The sequence below is a fragment of the Mauremys reevesii genome, linkage group 16 (genome assembly GCF_016161935.1).
Source record: "Mauremys reevesii isolate NIE-2019 linkage group 16, ASM1616193v1, whole genome shotgun sequence".
In the NCBI taxonomy this organism is placed as follows: domain Eukaryota; kingdom Metazoa; phylum Chordata; order Testudines; family Geoemydidae; genus Mauremys; species Mauremys reevesii.
In genome coordinates, this window is record NC_052638.1 from 21,190,054 (window position 1) to 21,204,982 (window position 14,929).

At 40.9% G+C, this 14,929-nt stretch overlaps 1 long non-coding RNA gene across 2 annotated transcripts in view; it reads left to right on the forward strand.

The window, feature by feature from the left end:
- The first annotated feature begins 5,024 nt into the window (after positions 1–5,024).
- LOC120384748 overlaps positions 5,025–14,929 on the forward strand; it is a 171,069-nt gene continuing 161,164 nt past the window's right edge. For both annotated transcript variants that reach the window (XR_005589085.1, XR_005589084.1), the window contains exon 1: positions 5,025–5,305. This is a non-coding gene — a long non-coding RNA (uncharacterized LOC120384748). The remainder of the gene's footprint in view (positions 5,306–14,929) is intronic.

Below are 14,929 nucleotides of genomic sequence, written 5' to 3' on the forward strand. Positions count from 1 at the left end.
TGGTGTGGGTTTGTATCTGGGCAGCTCGCCCAATCTGCTGCCTGTGCTATCCCTAGCTACACTATTATTTTTAGTGTGCTAACTCAAGCAGAGCTAGTGTGTGTCTGTCTCCCCATGCTGGGCACACGCTCCCAGCTGCAGCATAGACACATCCTGTAAGGCATTTTCTCCAGTTGCTCAAAATTGTTGTGGCTCTTTTCTGCGCTTTCTCCAATTTTTCACCATTGTTTTTAGAATGTGAACACCAGAACTGCATGCTGTATTCCAGTATTGGCCTTGTCGATATCATAGAAGGAAAATCATTTTGTCTGTCTGAAAATTCATCCTGGAGTCTTTTACTCATTGTTCACTGTTTGATCGCAGAAGCAGAATTTCATACACAGGAACTCTACTGATGCCTAATAGTACAAATACAGCCACTGATTCTACAAACACTCATGTACACCTCTACCCCGATATAACATGACCCGATATAACACGAATTCAGATATAACGCGGTAAAGCAGTGCTCCGGGGGGTAGGGGTTGCGCAGGCTGGCAGATCAAAGCAAGTTCGATATAACGCGTTTTCACCTATAACGCGGTAAGATTTTTTGGCTCCCGAGGACAGTGTTATATCGGGGTAGAGGTGTACATGCATAACTTCACTCAAATGAATAGTCCTGTGTAAGCCAATGGGACCATTCATTGCATTTATCTTGAAGGATGTGCAGGATTAGGACCAGTTGGATTTAGAAGGACATTGATGCCAACTTGGCACAGAATTTTCATTTTTCCTTGGATTGTTTTCTTTGCTTTTGTTGTGTCCGATAAAGTATTATCAGCCATTTGTTGTGTTTTGCATTGTAGCTCTTAAACTATAAATAGGAGTGGAAATACCTCTTGTAAATGTCTCAGTACTGATATCTGATATGCAGAAAAGATCATTTTAAATTATCTGAATAGCGGAACAAAAAAGTGCAAGACTGAAATTCATGATTATTGGATGCCTTGATTCTGAGCAGTGATCTGCTCCAATTAACCAGTCTATGGCCTCTCGTTAAGAGGAATTGTGGAAGAAATAATAAATAACTTGCTTCATATATCCTTGTTTAACAAATATATTTAAAATATACATTACTCATTAAAGGCTAATATATCACACTATGTGAATGTGATAGAGAAGTTATGCATTCAGCAATCCCAAATGGGGACTTATCTGGTGCAGTACATTAAAGCTTTTTCATCAAGGTTTGATTTCAGATATGGCTTAGGCCATTGATCGCAGTGTATCCCTCAGCTGCCATTTAACCATGGGCCATGGCACAACTATAGTGGAATGATACTGAGTTCAATAATTTCTAAGGTCTGGATCCTGCAGGCTGTTCCACACATGTGTAGCCTTATGCCCATGCAGAACTCCATTGGAGTTAAGGGGGTTTGGGGATTCACCTGCCTAGAGTTCTTTGTAGAATTTGGGCTTAAATCAAGGGTAGCACTTTCTTTGTTCCTCCTTTGTCTACTTGACAATCTTGTAAGAAGTCAGATTCATGAGTGCTGGCACAGAGAGATGTAACTGACATAGAATCATAGAATATTAAGGTTGGAAGAGACCTCAGAAAGTCATCTAGTCCAATCCCTTGCTCAAAGCAGAACCAACACATCTTCCCTGCAAAGCAAATCCCTGTGCCTCAGGGATGATCCAACAGCGGGCAAGTGGTGTTTTCCACTGTGGGGAGGAGCAGCTTTAGTTTACAATCAGGACTCCGTCGGCGTCATGCTGAGGAAAACTGCTGAGATGGTATGCTAGATTAGCACATCCCCTGGCTTTGTCTTTGCCTGGTTATACTTGGGCTGTGCTGGCTACTAGAAGGCCTCCTAAACAGAGGAGGTGGTAGTGGTCCTCTTTTGCTACCTCTCCTGATAGACTTTCTCTCCAAGGTGCCCTATGCCTGGATTTCTCCTGGAAAACTAGGTTAAACCTGGCCCTGGGTCTTTGGCCTTCACTCTGAGTGCACATGGACATCTCTATATAGAACATGAAAATTGCACTGGAACTTTCCCTTTCTCCCTGGTCACGTTGTTAATGAGCTCTCACAGATCAATGCCAAAAGCTTTTCTTTTCCTTGTCACTTTCTTCAGCAGTCTCATTTCAGCCTGCTGCCATGTCAGCTTTTAATAGTTCTAATTGTCTAACTATGGTATGAGGTGTGGGATAAACAAACCCTTTCTAACACTTCACTCGCCATGCCATCCATCCATCCCGAGGAAAGTCTCAGGGATGTCCTTCAGCTTCTTTCATGAATGTTAAGGCCAATAATTTATTCAGGCCTTCAGCAATGTCAGCCTCATCTGTCACTATTAGTCCCTTAATGACCCTGTTGACTTTTTCTCTGTCTGTTTGCTTTTTTTCCTTGAGTACCTCATGTGCTTCCTATGTGTATCTTTAGGCTTGGAAGAATTTGAGTTTCTTTTTCTTTTTTTTTTAAAATGTGACAGTTAATATCAACTTTAATTTTGAACTTTCCCCCAATTTTATTCTTTTAAAATACATTTTCAGTTTCCCAGCGTGGCATTGGTGACATCCGATCCCTGCATGCACAAGGTGCTGGGAAGGCTGCAGTCCTGGCAGGGCAGAGCAGAGACCCCTGGCCAGGACTGCAAGGAGGAGGATGAGCTTCCATCTGTCCGGGAAGCTACCTTGCTGCTTAACTCCTGCTCAGGGTTGCCCCTTTATGCTCCCAGCTGGTGTGTGGGTGAATGGGGCTGAGACAGTAGAGCTTCAGAGGGCTCCTTGCATAGCCTGGGGTCCAGACAATGGATCTCTGCAGGCAAAAGGGGCAGGGGAGGCTGTGTTTGTCGACTGCTATTGGTGGATATTTTTTTGTTGATTTCTATGCATCAAGTGAAATCAGCATTTACTGATGACTGTTGATTTTAAATTGAACCCTGCCAAGCCTATTTATCTTTATTCACTTTGAAACATATTTTCTATTTTCACTTTTCTTATGACTGTTCCTCTATTCCTCGGATGGCCAACTAGTGTGGATCAATATTGGCATTAACTATCTTTATCTTTACTATACTTCAGTGCCTAAAGAGTAAGATTGCTGGAATCAAGCTACCAGCTATGCCACTGGACTTAGGAAATTTTTTTTCTTTTCAAGCTATTCCCATATAACCATGGCTGTTTGTTTTTTTTTAAATAATCATTAAATATTTACTTCACAGAGTTGCCTATGTAAAATAACACTTATTTGTATCTAAAAGTCATAGCTAAGATTGATGCTCTGCTTGGCTAGGTGCTGTAAAAGACAAGCTGCGTCCCAAAGAGCTTACAATTGGAGCTGGTCAGGAACTGAAATGTTTTTTCTTGGGAAAGGATCAGTTTCAGTGAGCTTCTCGACTTGAAAAAAGTCTGAAGTTTTTTTGAAATAGTCAAAATGTTTCATTTTGATACGTGCAAGGTTAAAAATAGCATTGCAGATGTTCCCACTTCAGCTGGAGTCTGGGCTTTGAGATCAGGGAGGGTGTGGATCTCAGAGCCTGGGTCCAGCCCCAGTGCAAATGCCCATGCTGCTATTTTGACTCTGTAGCATGAACCTGAGTTAGTTGACCCCAGCTCTGAGACTCCCTGCCTTGGTTTGTTTTTTGCACTGTAAATATACCCATAGTGAGTCTGTGGCTGAGCTGGTCAAAGAACCCAGATCTCCCAAGATCCAGTCAAGTGTCTTAACCGTAAGACCATCTCGTCAGAAACAGCATTACTTGCAGGGCAGGCTCCAGCCACCAGCCCAGCAAGCAGGTGCTTAGGGCGGCCACGGGGAAGGGGTGGCATGTCTGGCTCTTCGGCAGCTGGTCCCTCACTCCCTTTCCATGCAAAGGACCTGCCGCTGAATTGCTGCTGAAGACTGAAGCGGCGGTGGTAGAGCTCCTGCAGATGGCGATCGCGGCTTTTTCTTTTTTCGTTTTTTTTCCCTGATGCTTGGGGCGACAAAAACCCTGGAGCCGGCCCTGATTATTTGGCATCTCTACCAGTTTCAAGAGAGAGGTCAATAACTGAATGATCATGGAAACTGAACTGCTCTTTCACCCTTAGAAGTGGCCTTTCCAGAGCAGGTTTGAGTTGGGCTAATGGGATAGTACAAGAGTAAGTTTCCATTGACAGTGTTGTATCCTATTGTATGGAGAAACAGAGCACTTGAGTCTTCAGGGCTGCCTATCTGCCACACTTTCACTTAGGAAAAGGCTCATTCTGTTTCTCCCCCCCGCCCCCTTGTCTCTTTGCTTTTGTTGGCTAGAAGTAGGTAAAAAATAACTCTACATAGATGTTATTTCAAAAAATTTGGAGAGTTTTGACTTTTTATTCTAGTTTTGTTTTTGTTTTGTTTTTGTAGAGAGTGATTGTAAAATCAATAGCTTTTTTTTTTTACCCTAACAAATGGCTGAGTTTGAAAATGAGTTGGGTTCTGGGCTTTCACATTGTGAAATGATTTAAGTGTATTGGATTTCTTTTCATGTTTAAAAAGAAACTTCAAATCCTTCCAACCAATAAACTGTAAAAGTTATAGTGCTGCAATAAATTTAAATTGTTCTACCCTACATCAGTCCAGACACTAGATGCTAGTTTCAATAAAATTAGTTTTAGTTTTTTTCAAGCAGAGTATTGCAGCTGGTTTGACGGATGAGAGGCCCCTGTTCTGGTGGACACAATGAGAGTGCTGACAGAACTGACTTGAAATAAGAGTCATTGTGGTCTGAATCTATTTTAGTTCTCAAATATGGGGAAGAAGGTAAAAAGTTAATCCTGGCTTCCCTACCTTCAGTGTGTCTGAATGCCTGTAACAGGAGGCAGGGCTTGTCTGAAATGCTCCATCCTGATAGCAGGTGTTGCTCCTATTGCAAAAGGGATATGTGGATTCTGCTGATACATGGGTGGCTTGTTAGCCTAATTGGTATCAGGGAGGTGGGAGTGACACTTTGGAGAGAAAGATGAGCTGTCCTGAAATAAGAATTCCAGCAGCAGGCCCTGAGGCTGGGGAGAAGGCTTCAGCTGAACTTTATATTGTTGTTAATAAAGCCAAAACTCCAGCAAGAAGCTGAGATTTGTCTCTTTGCATAAATTCTGATTTAGAGCAGGTTGGGAAAGCCTCCTGCTCAGTTTTCCTGCTTCTCTTGAGTTAAAGTTGTGCGTTCTGTAGCTAACCCCAATATTCCATCAAAATTGGTGTCTGCCTCTTTCACTAGCTGCCAGGGGAACAGCTTGGCAGTTTCAGGTGCATGCCCTTGAGTAGCTGCTCTCCGCAACATCCAGCCGGCTCAGACTGGTAAGTGTTGGGTGTTTAGACATTGGGCTAGCAGTTCTTGTACCTTCTGGGACTTGTTCCTCATCTGTTGCTGCTCCCTAGGAGAACAGAAGCGATGAGTGCTGCAGAAAATGGTTTAATCCTTTGGAGGGAGTAAATGTCTCATCTGACTTAAAAATTTCTGTCTAATTAAGGATTGGTAATGGCCCTTAAGGGCTCTGAGTGGAGGTACAACCATTCCTTGGCAAGAATTTTGATGACAGTGATTTGGGTGGAATGGTTCACAAGGGAGGGGCTCTTTGGAGTTTTAACAGGGAGGGATGATGTAGGAGACTTGTTCTCTCCCTCACTATGAGTTAGCAGATACCATTTGTGTGAACAGACTAGCTGGGGGAATTTAGGTGTAAATTGCTGTTATTCTATGTGATTTCTATTCTGACCAGTATACCTGCTATAGCTCTGGCTCTGCCTGGTAGGTTGTTACTGCTCAGCTCTGACTCAAAAGCACAACACAGATGTTACTCATTTAAGTAGCATGGGTGTTTTTGCCATAGATATCTTCTGGAGTTTTAAAAAAAATGAAACACTGCTGCTTTCCTAGCTAGTAATTAAAAATATAAGAGCACAAGCTATCTGTGGCATGAAAGAGCAGTGGTCATCTTGCTTCCTGTTTCAGATTCCTTTATTTCTGGTTTCCTTATCCCACAGAAATGTTTTTTTTCCCCTCCTCTGTGATGCAATCAGTCCTTTTGCTTAGTAATAACCAACATTGGTACCATGTACAATGTCTCTATGTACAGGTCACTGGGCATCTTGCTATTCAGCCAAAGTATTTTGTTAAGGAGGGATGAGCATGTGTACAAGATTTAAAAAGGGAAGCAACAATGTCTGACAACAGCAAACAATTTAATAACGATCAGTGATATATTCTTGGTCAGTGCTGTGCTGTTACTCTTAGAATGTCTTTGACCACAATCAAAGGATTGTGTCCTTAAGAGCTAAAGCTCCTATTTCTTCATTGTTCATCTTTTCTCTTCAGGGCTGTCTTTTAGCACCTGCAATCACCTTTTGAAAATAATATTCATGTGGTGGATGAAAGTTAAATAATAGAACCAAGTGTGTGCAAAATATGCCTGTTGCATAGTAATAAATGGTACAAACAGTCTAGTGACTGCTTAAAAGAAGCTGGCATCTTGACAAGTCATTGGGTACCACAGCTGCATTTCAGCAAGCTACATCAGTGCCTTGTATGAGATAAATAACTGTCAAAATGTTCTACAAGGAGATGCCTCAGAAAATGTCTGAGAATTTCACTCCAACTTTATTGTGTGGTGCAACTTCATTTGAGTGAGAGATGTAAAACCTAGGGCTTTGATTATTCATGCTCATTAAAGAGCCCCTGGCACTTTGCGCAGCAGCTTGGATATTGACCCTGCTGCCCTGGCCAAATTATAGTCATCCTTCCTAAATTCCCTCTGCAGAGCTCTTTGCCAAAAGTGTCCACTTCTGTCCTCCACAAGTCTGTAATACTGCTGGTACTGATTTAATGGGTGTAATGATCTCTGCAGCTGCATAGACCCAACTCCTGCAAAGCTTAGCCCATGTATTTATCTTTATGCACTGTTAGCCCTAATTGAAGTCAGAGGGTCTATTAAGAGTGTGTAAAGTGAAGGACATGCAGTTGGGTGTGTGTGTGTGATGGTTTTTTTGTCTTGTTTTTTTGAAGGAGCGAGGTCCAAGTTTGTAATTCTGTAAAGCATCTTGTTGCCTGTGAAACTAACAATAATAACAGCAAAATGTTGTTTAAAACTTGCATTTCTGGTAAATTTTAAAAGATTGAGTGAGGTTGAAACAATAAGGCTTCTTAATAGCTGCAGAATACAAAGAATTAAATGTTCTGGGAGATTCTGTCTTTCATTTGACCAAATCGGAATCTCGCCTTCAAAATCAGAATGTAGTGAAGTGAGTGCAGTTGGAACTACAGTTGTATCAACAAACATTGTGTTAACTAAATTAAGGAACTGTATCATACCTACCTGGTACTGGCCTAACTTTGGTTTCATTTGGGCCTTTATATTTTAACACATGGAGTGTATCTTTTTGGGGATTTGAAATAACTGAACTTTAAGTCACAGGAGGGGAAATGGAGATCAGTTGCATAAGTAACAGCAGATGAATACTTAATAAACTTGTAGACTCATAACAGTGGGGAAATAATTCCACAGGCAATTGTTATATTTTCATTAACTAATGAGATACTCATCAATATTCACTATCTATTCTGCAGGGGCTAATCACAGCATAGCAGGGTTACTGTTTACTTCACTAAAAGTAGCCTGTGAGTCAGTCATTTGCCATTTGTATCTATCTGCTTTTTAAGTAAACTGCTTGGCTAATACAGATTTTCTTAAAATTTTGTACACGTGAACACTTCGAACAAAGTCATTTTGCAGGATCAGGGTCTTGTACACAAGAATTTTGAGCTCCATTCACAGAACTTAGTGAAATCTAAGTCTTTACCTGGAAGTCTAGAATAGACGCTAAAGTGCTGCATCTAAGATGACAAAGGTGAACTTTTTATCTTCCTTGCTTCAAACCAAGTCAGAAGTAGAACTTTCTGATTGAAGCCCTCTTTAAAATTAATTTTTGTGCATCTGGGCTTTTAGCACTTTTTTAGAAATAGGGCCACTTATTAGGAGTCTACATTTTAGGCTCCCAATTTCTGATAATTTTGGCTATACAATTCTCTTTGCTCTTACAAAAAATGTCCTTTGGTCTGGATCCAAAGCACTCCATTTTACTATGGCATTCTGAGTTATTAGTGTAATATTTTAACAAGGATGGATAGATTTGATGAAACATAGTCAAGGGACAGCCACTTTGGCTAGCATGTGGCTTCCAATGATTTAATTTCAGCCCACAGGAGTGAGTTAAGAATGCAGAGGGAGTATGAAGAGCTGTTTTAATAATAAATTGGAGGGGAATATTCACAATTCTTTAATCGTGTATTTTTTTTCCCACAGGAAATGTTTAAGAGGGCCCAGCAGGCTTCTGCACTCTGTCTCGTTACTATTGGCAAAGCATGAATTTATGTATTCAAAGCTGCATGTGGCAAAATATGTGCTAGGGTTTATGAAAATCCTCCTTTAGCTTGTTCGCATTTTCCATCACCATTAAAATGTCAGCTGGGGTAACTAATACGTGGTAATATACTTGATAAATCTCACCTGCTTTTATTCTTTACCTAGTTCAGTAATAATTCAGTGGCTCAGATTGCTTCATAACTTAAATGTAGTTAGTTATGTTGCCTTTAAAAAACCCAAACTACTAGCTGTAATTCCAATTTCAAATCTAATTCAGTTATTTCAGATGACATACAAGAATTTAAGCATCTCTCTTTCTGAACTGTTGAGATTCATCATCTGAAAACCCTCAAATTAAACCAACTTCAATTTACTGTTGTCCATAGATGGATTTATTTCTTGTTTGCTAACCATTGTGGACTCTCCTCTGAACTGGCCTATGGGCTTGCATGGGGAAATAAGGGGGTTGTAAGGTTCTCTCTTACTACTGTGTACAAACTACCAGGTGAGTTGGCACAGGAATGGTCAGAGACTTTCCTCTGGCTAGCACAAGTGAACCAGCATGGTGGGGGCCCTGTTCCAGGAAAAAGGGTTAGTGCACCTTACTGTCTCCCGTAGAACAAGAGGAATCTAAGGGGAAAAATTGTTTCATGTACCTCATGCTGGGTAATTACATGACTCCAATTTCTAAAGCTAAATTGGCTCTTTATTAAGAATAATATTTACAGAGGTGCTACAACTGCAGCTACCATTCTAGCCATGTGCACACAGACTGACTTCCTACTTGCAACACTTTGCACCTGCAACCAGTGCTCATCCTTCTAAGTTCAGTGTAGCAACATGCACTGTATGTCTACACAAAAGCTGGGAGCATGCCTCCCAGTCGGGGAAGACAGATGAGCTAGTGTGTTCAAAATAGCAGCGTAGATGTTTGTGGCGCAAGCTAGCTACCTGAGTATAAAAACACCTGACCCTCTGGGTCTGTACTCAGGTGTCTAGTCTGTGCTGTAACATCCATGCTTCTATTTTTAATGCAGTAGCTTGAGCAGAGCTAGCACCTGTCTGTCTCTGTCTGGGCTGCAGGGGTGTGCTCCCAGCTACTGTGTAGACATACCCCTGAGTCACAGTTTAGTACCTGCACTGTCACTTTCTCACAGTTCTTTGCAAGTTGCCAATCTAGCCTTATGTACCTGTAGCTATGCAACTCTCATAATGCACTGCCTCCCCAACAAGAGGAGACTGTGGTGCATCACAGGAGGTGATGTTGTCTCACCAGAAATTCTGGCCTAGAGAAGAACTGGAAGCATGCACACTACCAAATTACAGTTCCCCTGAGGTTCTGTCAGCATTTCTGAATCCAATCTTTGTTCTGGTTTGTGTGTGGTGTGTGGCTTTTTCTTTTTCTTTCCTTTTCTTTGTCTAGCTTGTCTTTCAATGTTTGAATCCCCCCCCTGCCCATACCCAGAATGCATGTGCGGGCTATTTGCTCCCTCATTCTTCCATACCCCACTGTTCTGTTTGCTGTTCAGCAGAGAAGGCGAAGACTTTTTTTCTGGTTTCTAGCTGGAGTTTCTCATGTCATCTCAATATGAGCTTGAGCACTGTTTGAAAGCCTGTCACTTGGGGGAAAGAATTGCAAGAGTTGATAATGCTGTTCACACAATAAGTGAAGAAACCAGATGGGCAAAGCAAGCCAAATAATGTTCACTAAATATACAAAGCATGTGGTCTAGTTACATATCCACATAGCTATTCTGGGTGTTGCTAAAACCTGCAACACAGTGAGTGAGACTAGAGGGCTTGAAAACTGTTAATTAGGATACTACCTCTCCAAGTGAAGCACTGGACCATGGCCTGTAAGCTCCTGGGTGCAGGAACTGCTCTCTTTGTGGCTAGGAGTCTTAGTGCGTTGGGGACAAGGCTGAAGAGAGTTGTCAGAGTAACATTATTGCCTTAAAATAGTAGAACCCCATTTTCTGATTAAGTGACAATATGATGATGGGAACTTGCATAGATCACTTCTGGCTGTCCAGAAACATCCGAGTCTTATGCCACTATCATATGTGGGATAAAAAACCAAAAGTACTCCAAGTACTGTTTCTTCTCTCAACAATCTGGCTCCATTTTTTCACTTGGATCTTTTTAATACATTAGTTTCATTAATCTCTGATACCCTTAAGAATGCTGTAATTAGACAGTGCTGGGGCTTTGAAATTCCACTAAGAGAGTTACTTAATTTCCTAGTTGTTGGTTGTTCTATTTTAGCTGAAACGTCTAATTGCTTTGGGATAGAAAAGGAAATTCAAGATGTCCACCTGCAGAAACTCGTCTTCAATTTTTAAAAGATCACAAGATTAGAGTTTTTTTTCTCCAAGTTATTAGTAATCACTTTTTTTTAAAGTAGGAGAGAGAAACTGAGTATGTTACACCTTCCACTTTTCAAGAACACCTTCCACTACTTGAGCCTTAGTAACAATTTGGATGAAAGAGATTAAAGTGCAAACGTTCATTCTAATAAGTGAGAGGTGGACTTTCAAAGAGACCCACAATCAAGCGGGTGGTGAAGAGAAGATTTCCGTGAGAATGTAAAGAGCGCCATCTTTATATTTTGACAAACGTGAGTAATGGCTAATTAGGGTATGATACAGGGCATTTTGCTCTAACAAGCCATATTGCTTACAACATTGAGTTGGGATATCTTTGGAACGTCTGTGTACCTGTGCTCTGATGTGCCAGTTGATATGCAGACATTTGAGAGAGGCTGTTACTTGGTCCATAAAGCTTACTATTCGGGGGTGGGGTTTGTGTGTACACACCTATGTAATATTGCACATATATATTTTGACACAACCAGCAGGGAATGCACACAGACTGTCCAGCACTGACCCCGCTAGCTGTATTCTTTGTGTGGATCATTTACCTATTTTAAAAATTCTGGGTACAGAATTTGGATACTGTCTGTTGCATTGTATATTATAATAACTTATCTACCTCATCTCTACACAGACAAGAGCAAAAAATTCTGTGTGGTCTCCCTTCATGCACTCAACAGTGCACTCTGTCAGAAACAAATAGGAATATGGAAGGAGGGCTCCACTGGTTCAAGGTGTGGCCGTGCCCTTGACCTTCCTATGATCGTATTGTCACTGGTCACATGTTGGGAGGAAGGCTGTGTAGTACTCCCCTGGGAACAAAAGGGAGGAGAACTGCAGAACAGGTTGCTACGTCTATTCTGTCTGCCATCTTGCCATGTGCAGGCAGGAAGTCTGAGGCACTTTTTACTAGGATGCTTCTGCTCCCTACACAGCAGCTTGGCATGTGCTTATATGAAACACTCTTGTCCCAAGAATTTAAAATGGATAATGGAAACATATCCTACAATGATGCTGTGAAAGTATACATGCCAAAGTATTAGGTTCTATATGGACCCAATTTAAAAAGGGACAGGTTTTATTTAGTGCCTAGGGGGAAAATGACATACATAAAAGTATATTTCTTGAGCTTAACTTCTCTCTTGGAAGGCTTTCACATGATTGAAATGAAAGATGCAAGTGCTTCTATAGCAGCAGAAGAAAAGATACCTAGTGAATACTACACTTTATCCCTTTTTAAGGGTGAGACTTTGCTTCTTGCATATTGTGCCTAAAGGTTAGTCCTGTGCTTGTTTTCCTCCTTAGTTTTGTAAGTTGCTCTTCATATACAAACCCTAGTGTCTGAACATTCTGTCTGTTTAAAATATCGCACTGCCAACAAACAGAAAACTACAAATGCTCTAGGGTGCAGAATCCCTTCAGGTGAATACATGCTGCAAAGACCACATGGGAAGTTGTTAATACTTATGTAAACACTGGTGACATGTTGCCACAGCTATTTAAATAGCTGTGCTTTTGCTGGGGAAATAGAACTGCCACTATAGGGTATTACTAAGAAGATGCACAATCTGTAGGAAAAATATTGCTGAAGATATTACTTAAAACTGCAAATGTACAAAGTATTTACATCTGCATTTATGCTCTGCCTCCACATGGGGTTATAGTGGATCACAAAATTAAATGTGAGCCAAAAAGGCTAATATCATTCTGGGGGTACATTAACAGGGTTCTTGTATGTAAGATGGGGAGTAATTGTCCCGCTCTACGTGGCACTTGTGAGGACTCACCTGGAATATTGTGCTGCACTTTAGGAAAGATGTGGACAAACTGGAGTGTGTCCAGAGGAGAGCAGCAAAAATGAAAAAAGTAGGGCTATTTAAAAAAGTGAATAAAAAAATTACGATTAATTGTGTGAACAAAAAAATAGCATACCATTTCTTTAAATATTTTGGGTGTTTTTTACATTTTCAACTATATTCAATTACAATACAAAGTGTACAGTGTTCACTTTATATTTTTGATTACAAATATTTGCACCGTAAAAAAAAAAGTGAATTGAAAAATACTAATACAAGTACTGTAGTGCAATCTCTTTATCCAGAAAGTTGAGCTTCTAAATGTAGAATCATGTACCAATAAAACCTGTATTGGGCTGTAAAGTTTTTACATTGTTCTGCAAGTCACTCAGACAAACAAATTTGTTTACATTTGCAGAAGATAATGCCGCCGGCTTCTTGTTCACTGTCACCTGAAAGTGAGAGCAGGCATTTGCATGACACTGTAGCTGGAGTCACAAGATATTTATGTGGCAGCAGCTAAAGAAGCAGGTGCGTGGGGCGGCCAATACCAAGAGGCAGCACGTCCGAGTCTTTGGTGGCAATTCAGTGGCGGGTCCCTCTCGGAGTGAAGGACCTGCTGCCGAATTGCCGTCACTTGGGGTGGCAGAAAACCTGGAGCCAGCCCTGTATGGCAGAGGCACTAAAGATTCATATGTCCCTTGAAGTTTCAACCATCGTTCCAGAGGACATGCATCCATGCTGATGACGGGTTCTGCTCAATAACGATCCAAAGCAGTGTGGACCGACGCATGTTCATTTTCATCATCTGAGTCAGAGGCCATCAGCAGAACGTTGATTTTCTTTTTTGTTGGTTTGTGTTTTGTAGTTTCCACATCAGAGTGGTGGTCTTTTAAGACTTCTGAAAACATGCTCCACACCTCATCCCTCTCAGATTCTGGAAGGCACTTCAGATTCTTAAATCTTGGGTTGAGTTCTGTAGCTATCTTTAGAAATTTCACATTGGTACCTTCTTTGCATTTTGTCAAACTTGCAGTGAAAGTGTTCTTAAAACAAACATGTGCTGGGTCATCATCTGAGACTGCTAAAACATGAAATTTATGGCAGAATGCAGGTAAAACAGAGCAGGAGACAGAGGTGAAAGTAAGCCAGTCCGGTCTGGTATGGCGTAAATCTTGAAAGGCTATGCCTCTTCCAGTTGAGGCCATGCCCCCGCTCAGGACTCCAGCGTACTGGTAAGTCATTTAAGTTACTTTCACCCCTGTCAGGAGGCCTACAATTCTCTCCCAAATAGTTCAGTCACATTTAATTAACCCATTATTTTTTTTTAACGAGTGTCATCAGTGTGGAAGCATGTCCTCTGGGACAATGGCTGAAGCATGAAAAGGCATATGAGTCTTGAGTACCTCTGGCATGTAAATATCTTGTGACACGGGCTACAACAGTGTCATGCAAATGCCTGTTCTTAATTACAATGGCATCTGAAAGTGAGAAGTGGGCAGCATTATCTCCCATAAATGTAAACAAACTTGTTTGTCTTAGCGATTGGCTGAACAAGAAGTAGGACTGGATGGATTTGTAGGCTCTCAAGTTTCACGTTGTGGTTTTTTTTTTAGTGCAGTTATGTAAAAAAAAAATTCATTTGTAAGTTGCATTTTCACAACAAAGAGATTGCACTATAGTATTTGTATGAGGTGAATTGAAAACCCCTTTTTTTCATAGTGCAAATATTTGTAATAAAAAAATTGAGCACTGTACACTTGTGTTGTAATTGACATTGATATATTGGAAAAGTAGGAAAAACATCAAGAAATGTAATACATTTCAATTGCTATTCTATTGTTTAACAGTGCGATTAATCATGATTAACTGCAATTAATTGACAGCCCTAGAAAAAGGGTTTAGAAAACCTGCCTTGTGAGGCATGGTTTTTAATTTCAAACAAACAAACCTGACCATGTTTAGTCTTAAGAAGTTTTCAGATATGTCAAAGCAGGGATTCTCAAACTGGGGGTCAGGACTTCCCAGGGGGTTGTGAACTGTCCGCCTCCATTCCAAATCCCACTTTGCCTCCAGCATTTATAATGGTGTCATAAATTAAAACACCATTTTATATACCATATAACTTCTTTATATATTTTAGAGGGGTCACACTCAGAGGCTTGCTATGTGGAAGGGGTCACCAGTACAATAGTTTGAGAACCACTGTGTTCACTGATTTCTTTAGAATAGCCTTTATCAGTTGTTCTCCAGGTTGAAGGTAGGACAAGTAGTAATGGGGCTTAAATTGAAGCAAGGGAGATTTATGTTAGATATTGGAAGGGGAAGGACCTTTCTAACTATAAGGGCAGTTAAGCTCTGGAATAGGCTTCCAAGGCAGGTTGTGGAGTCCCT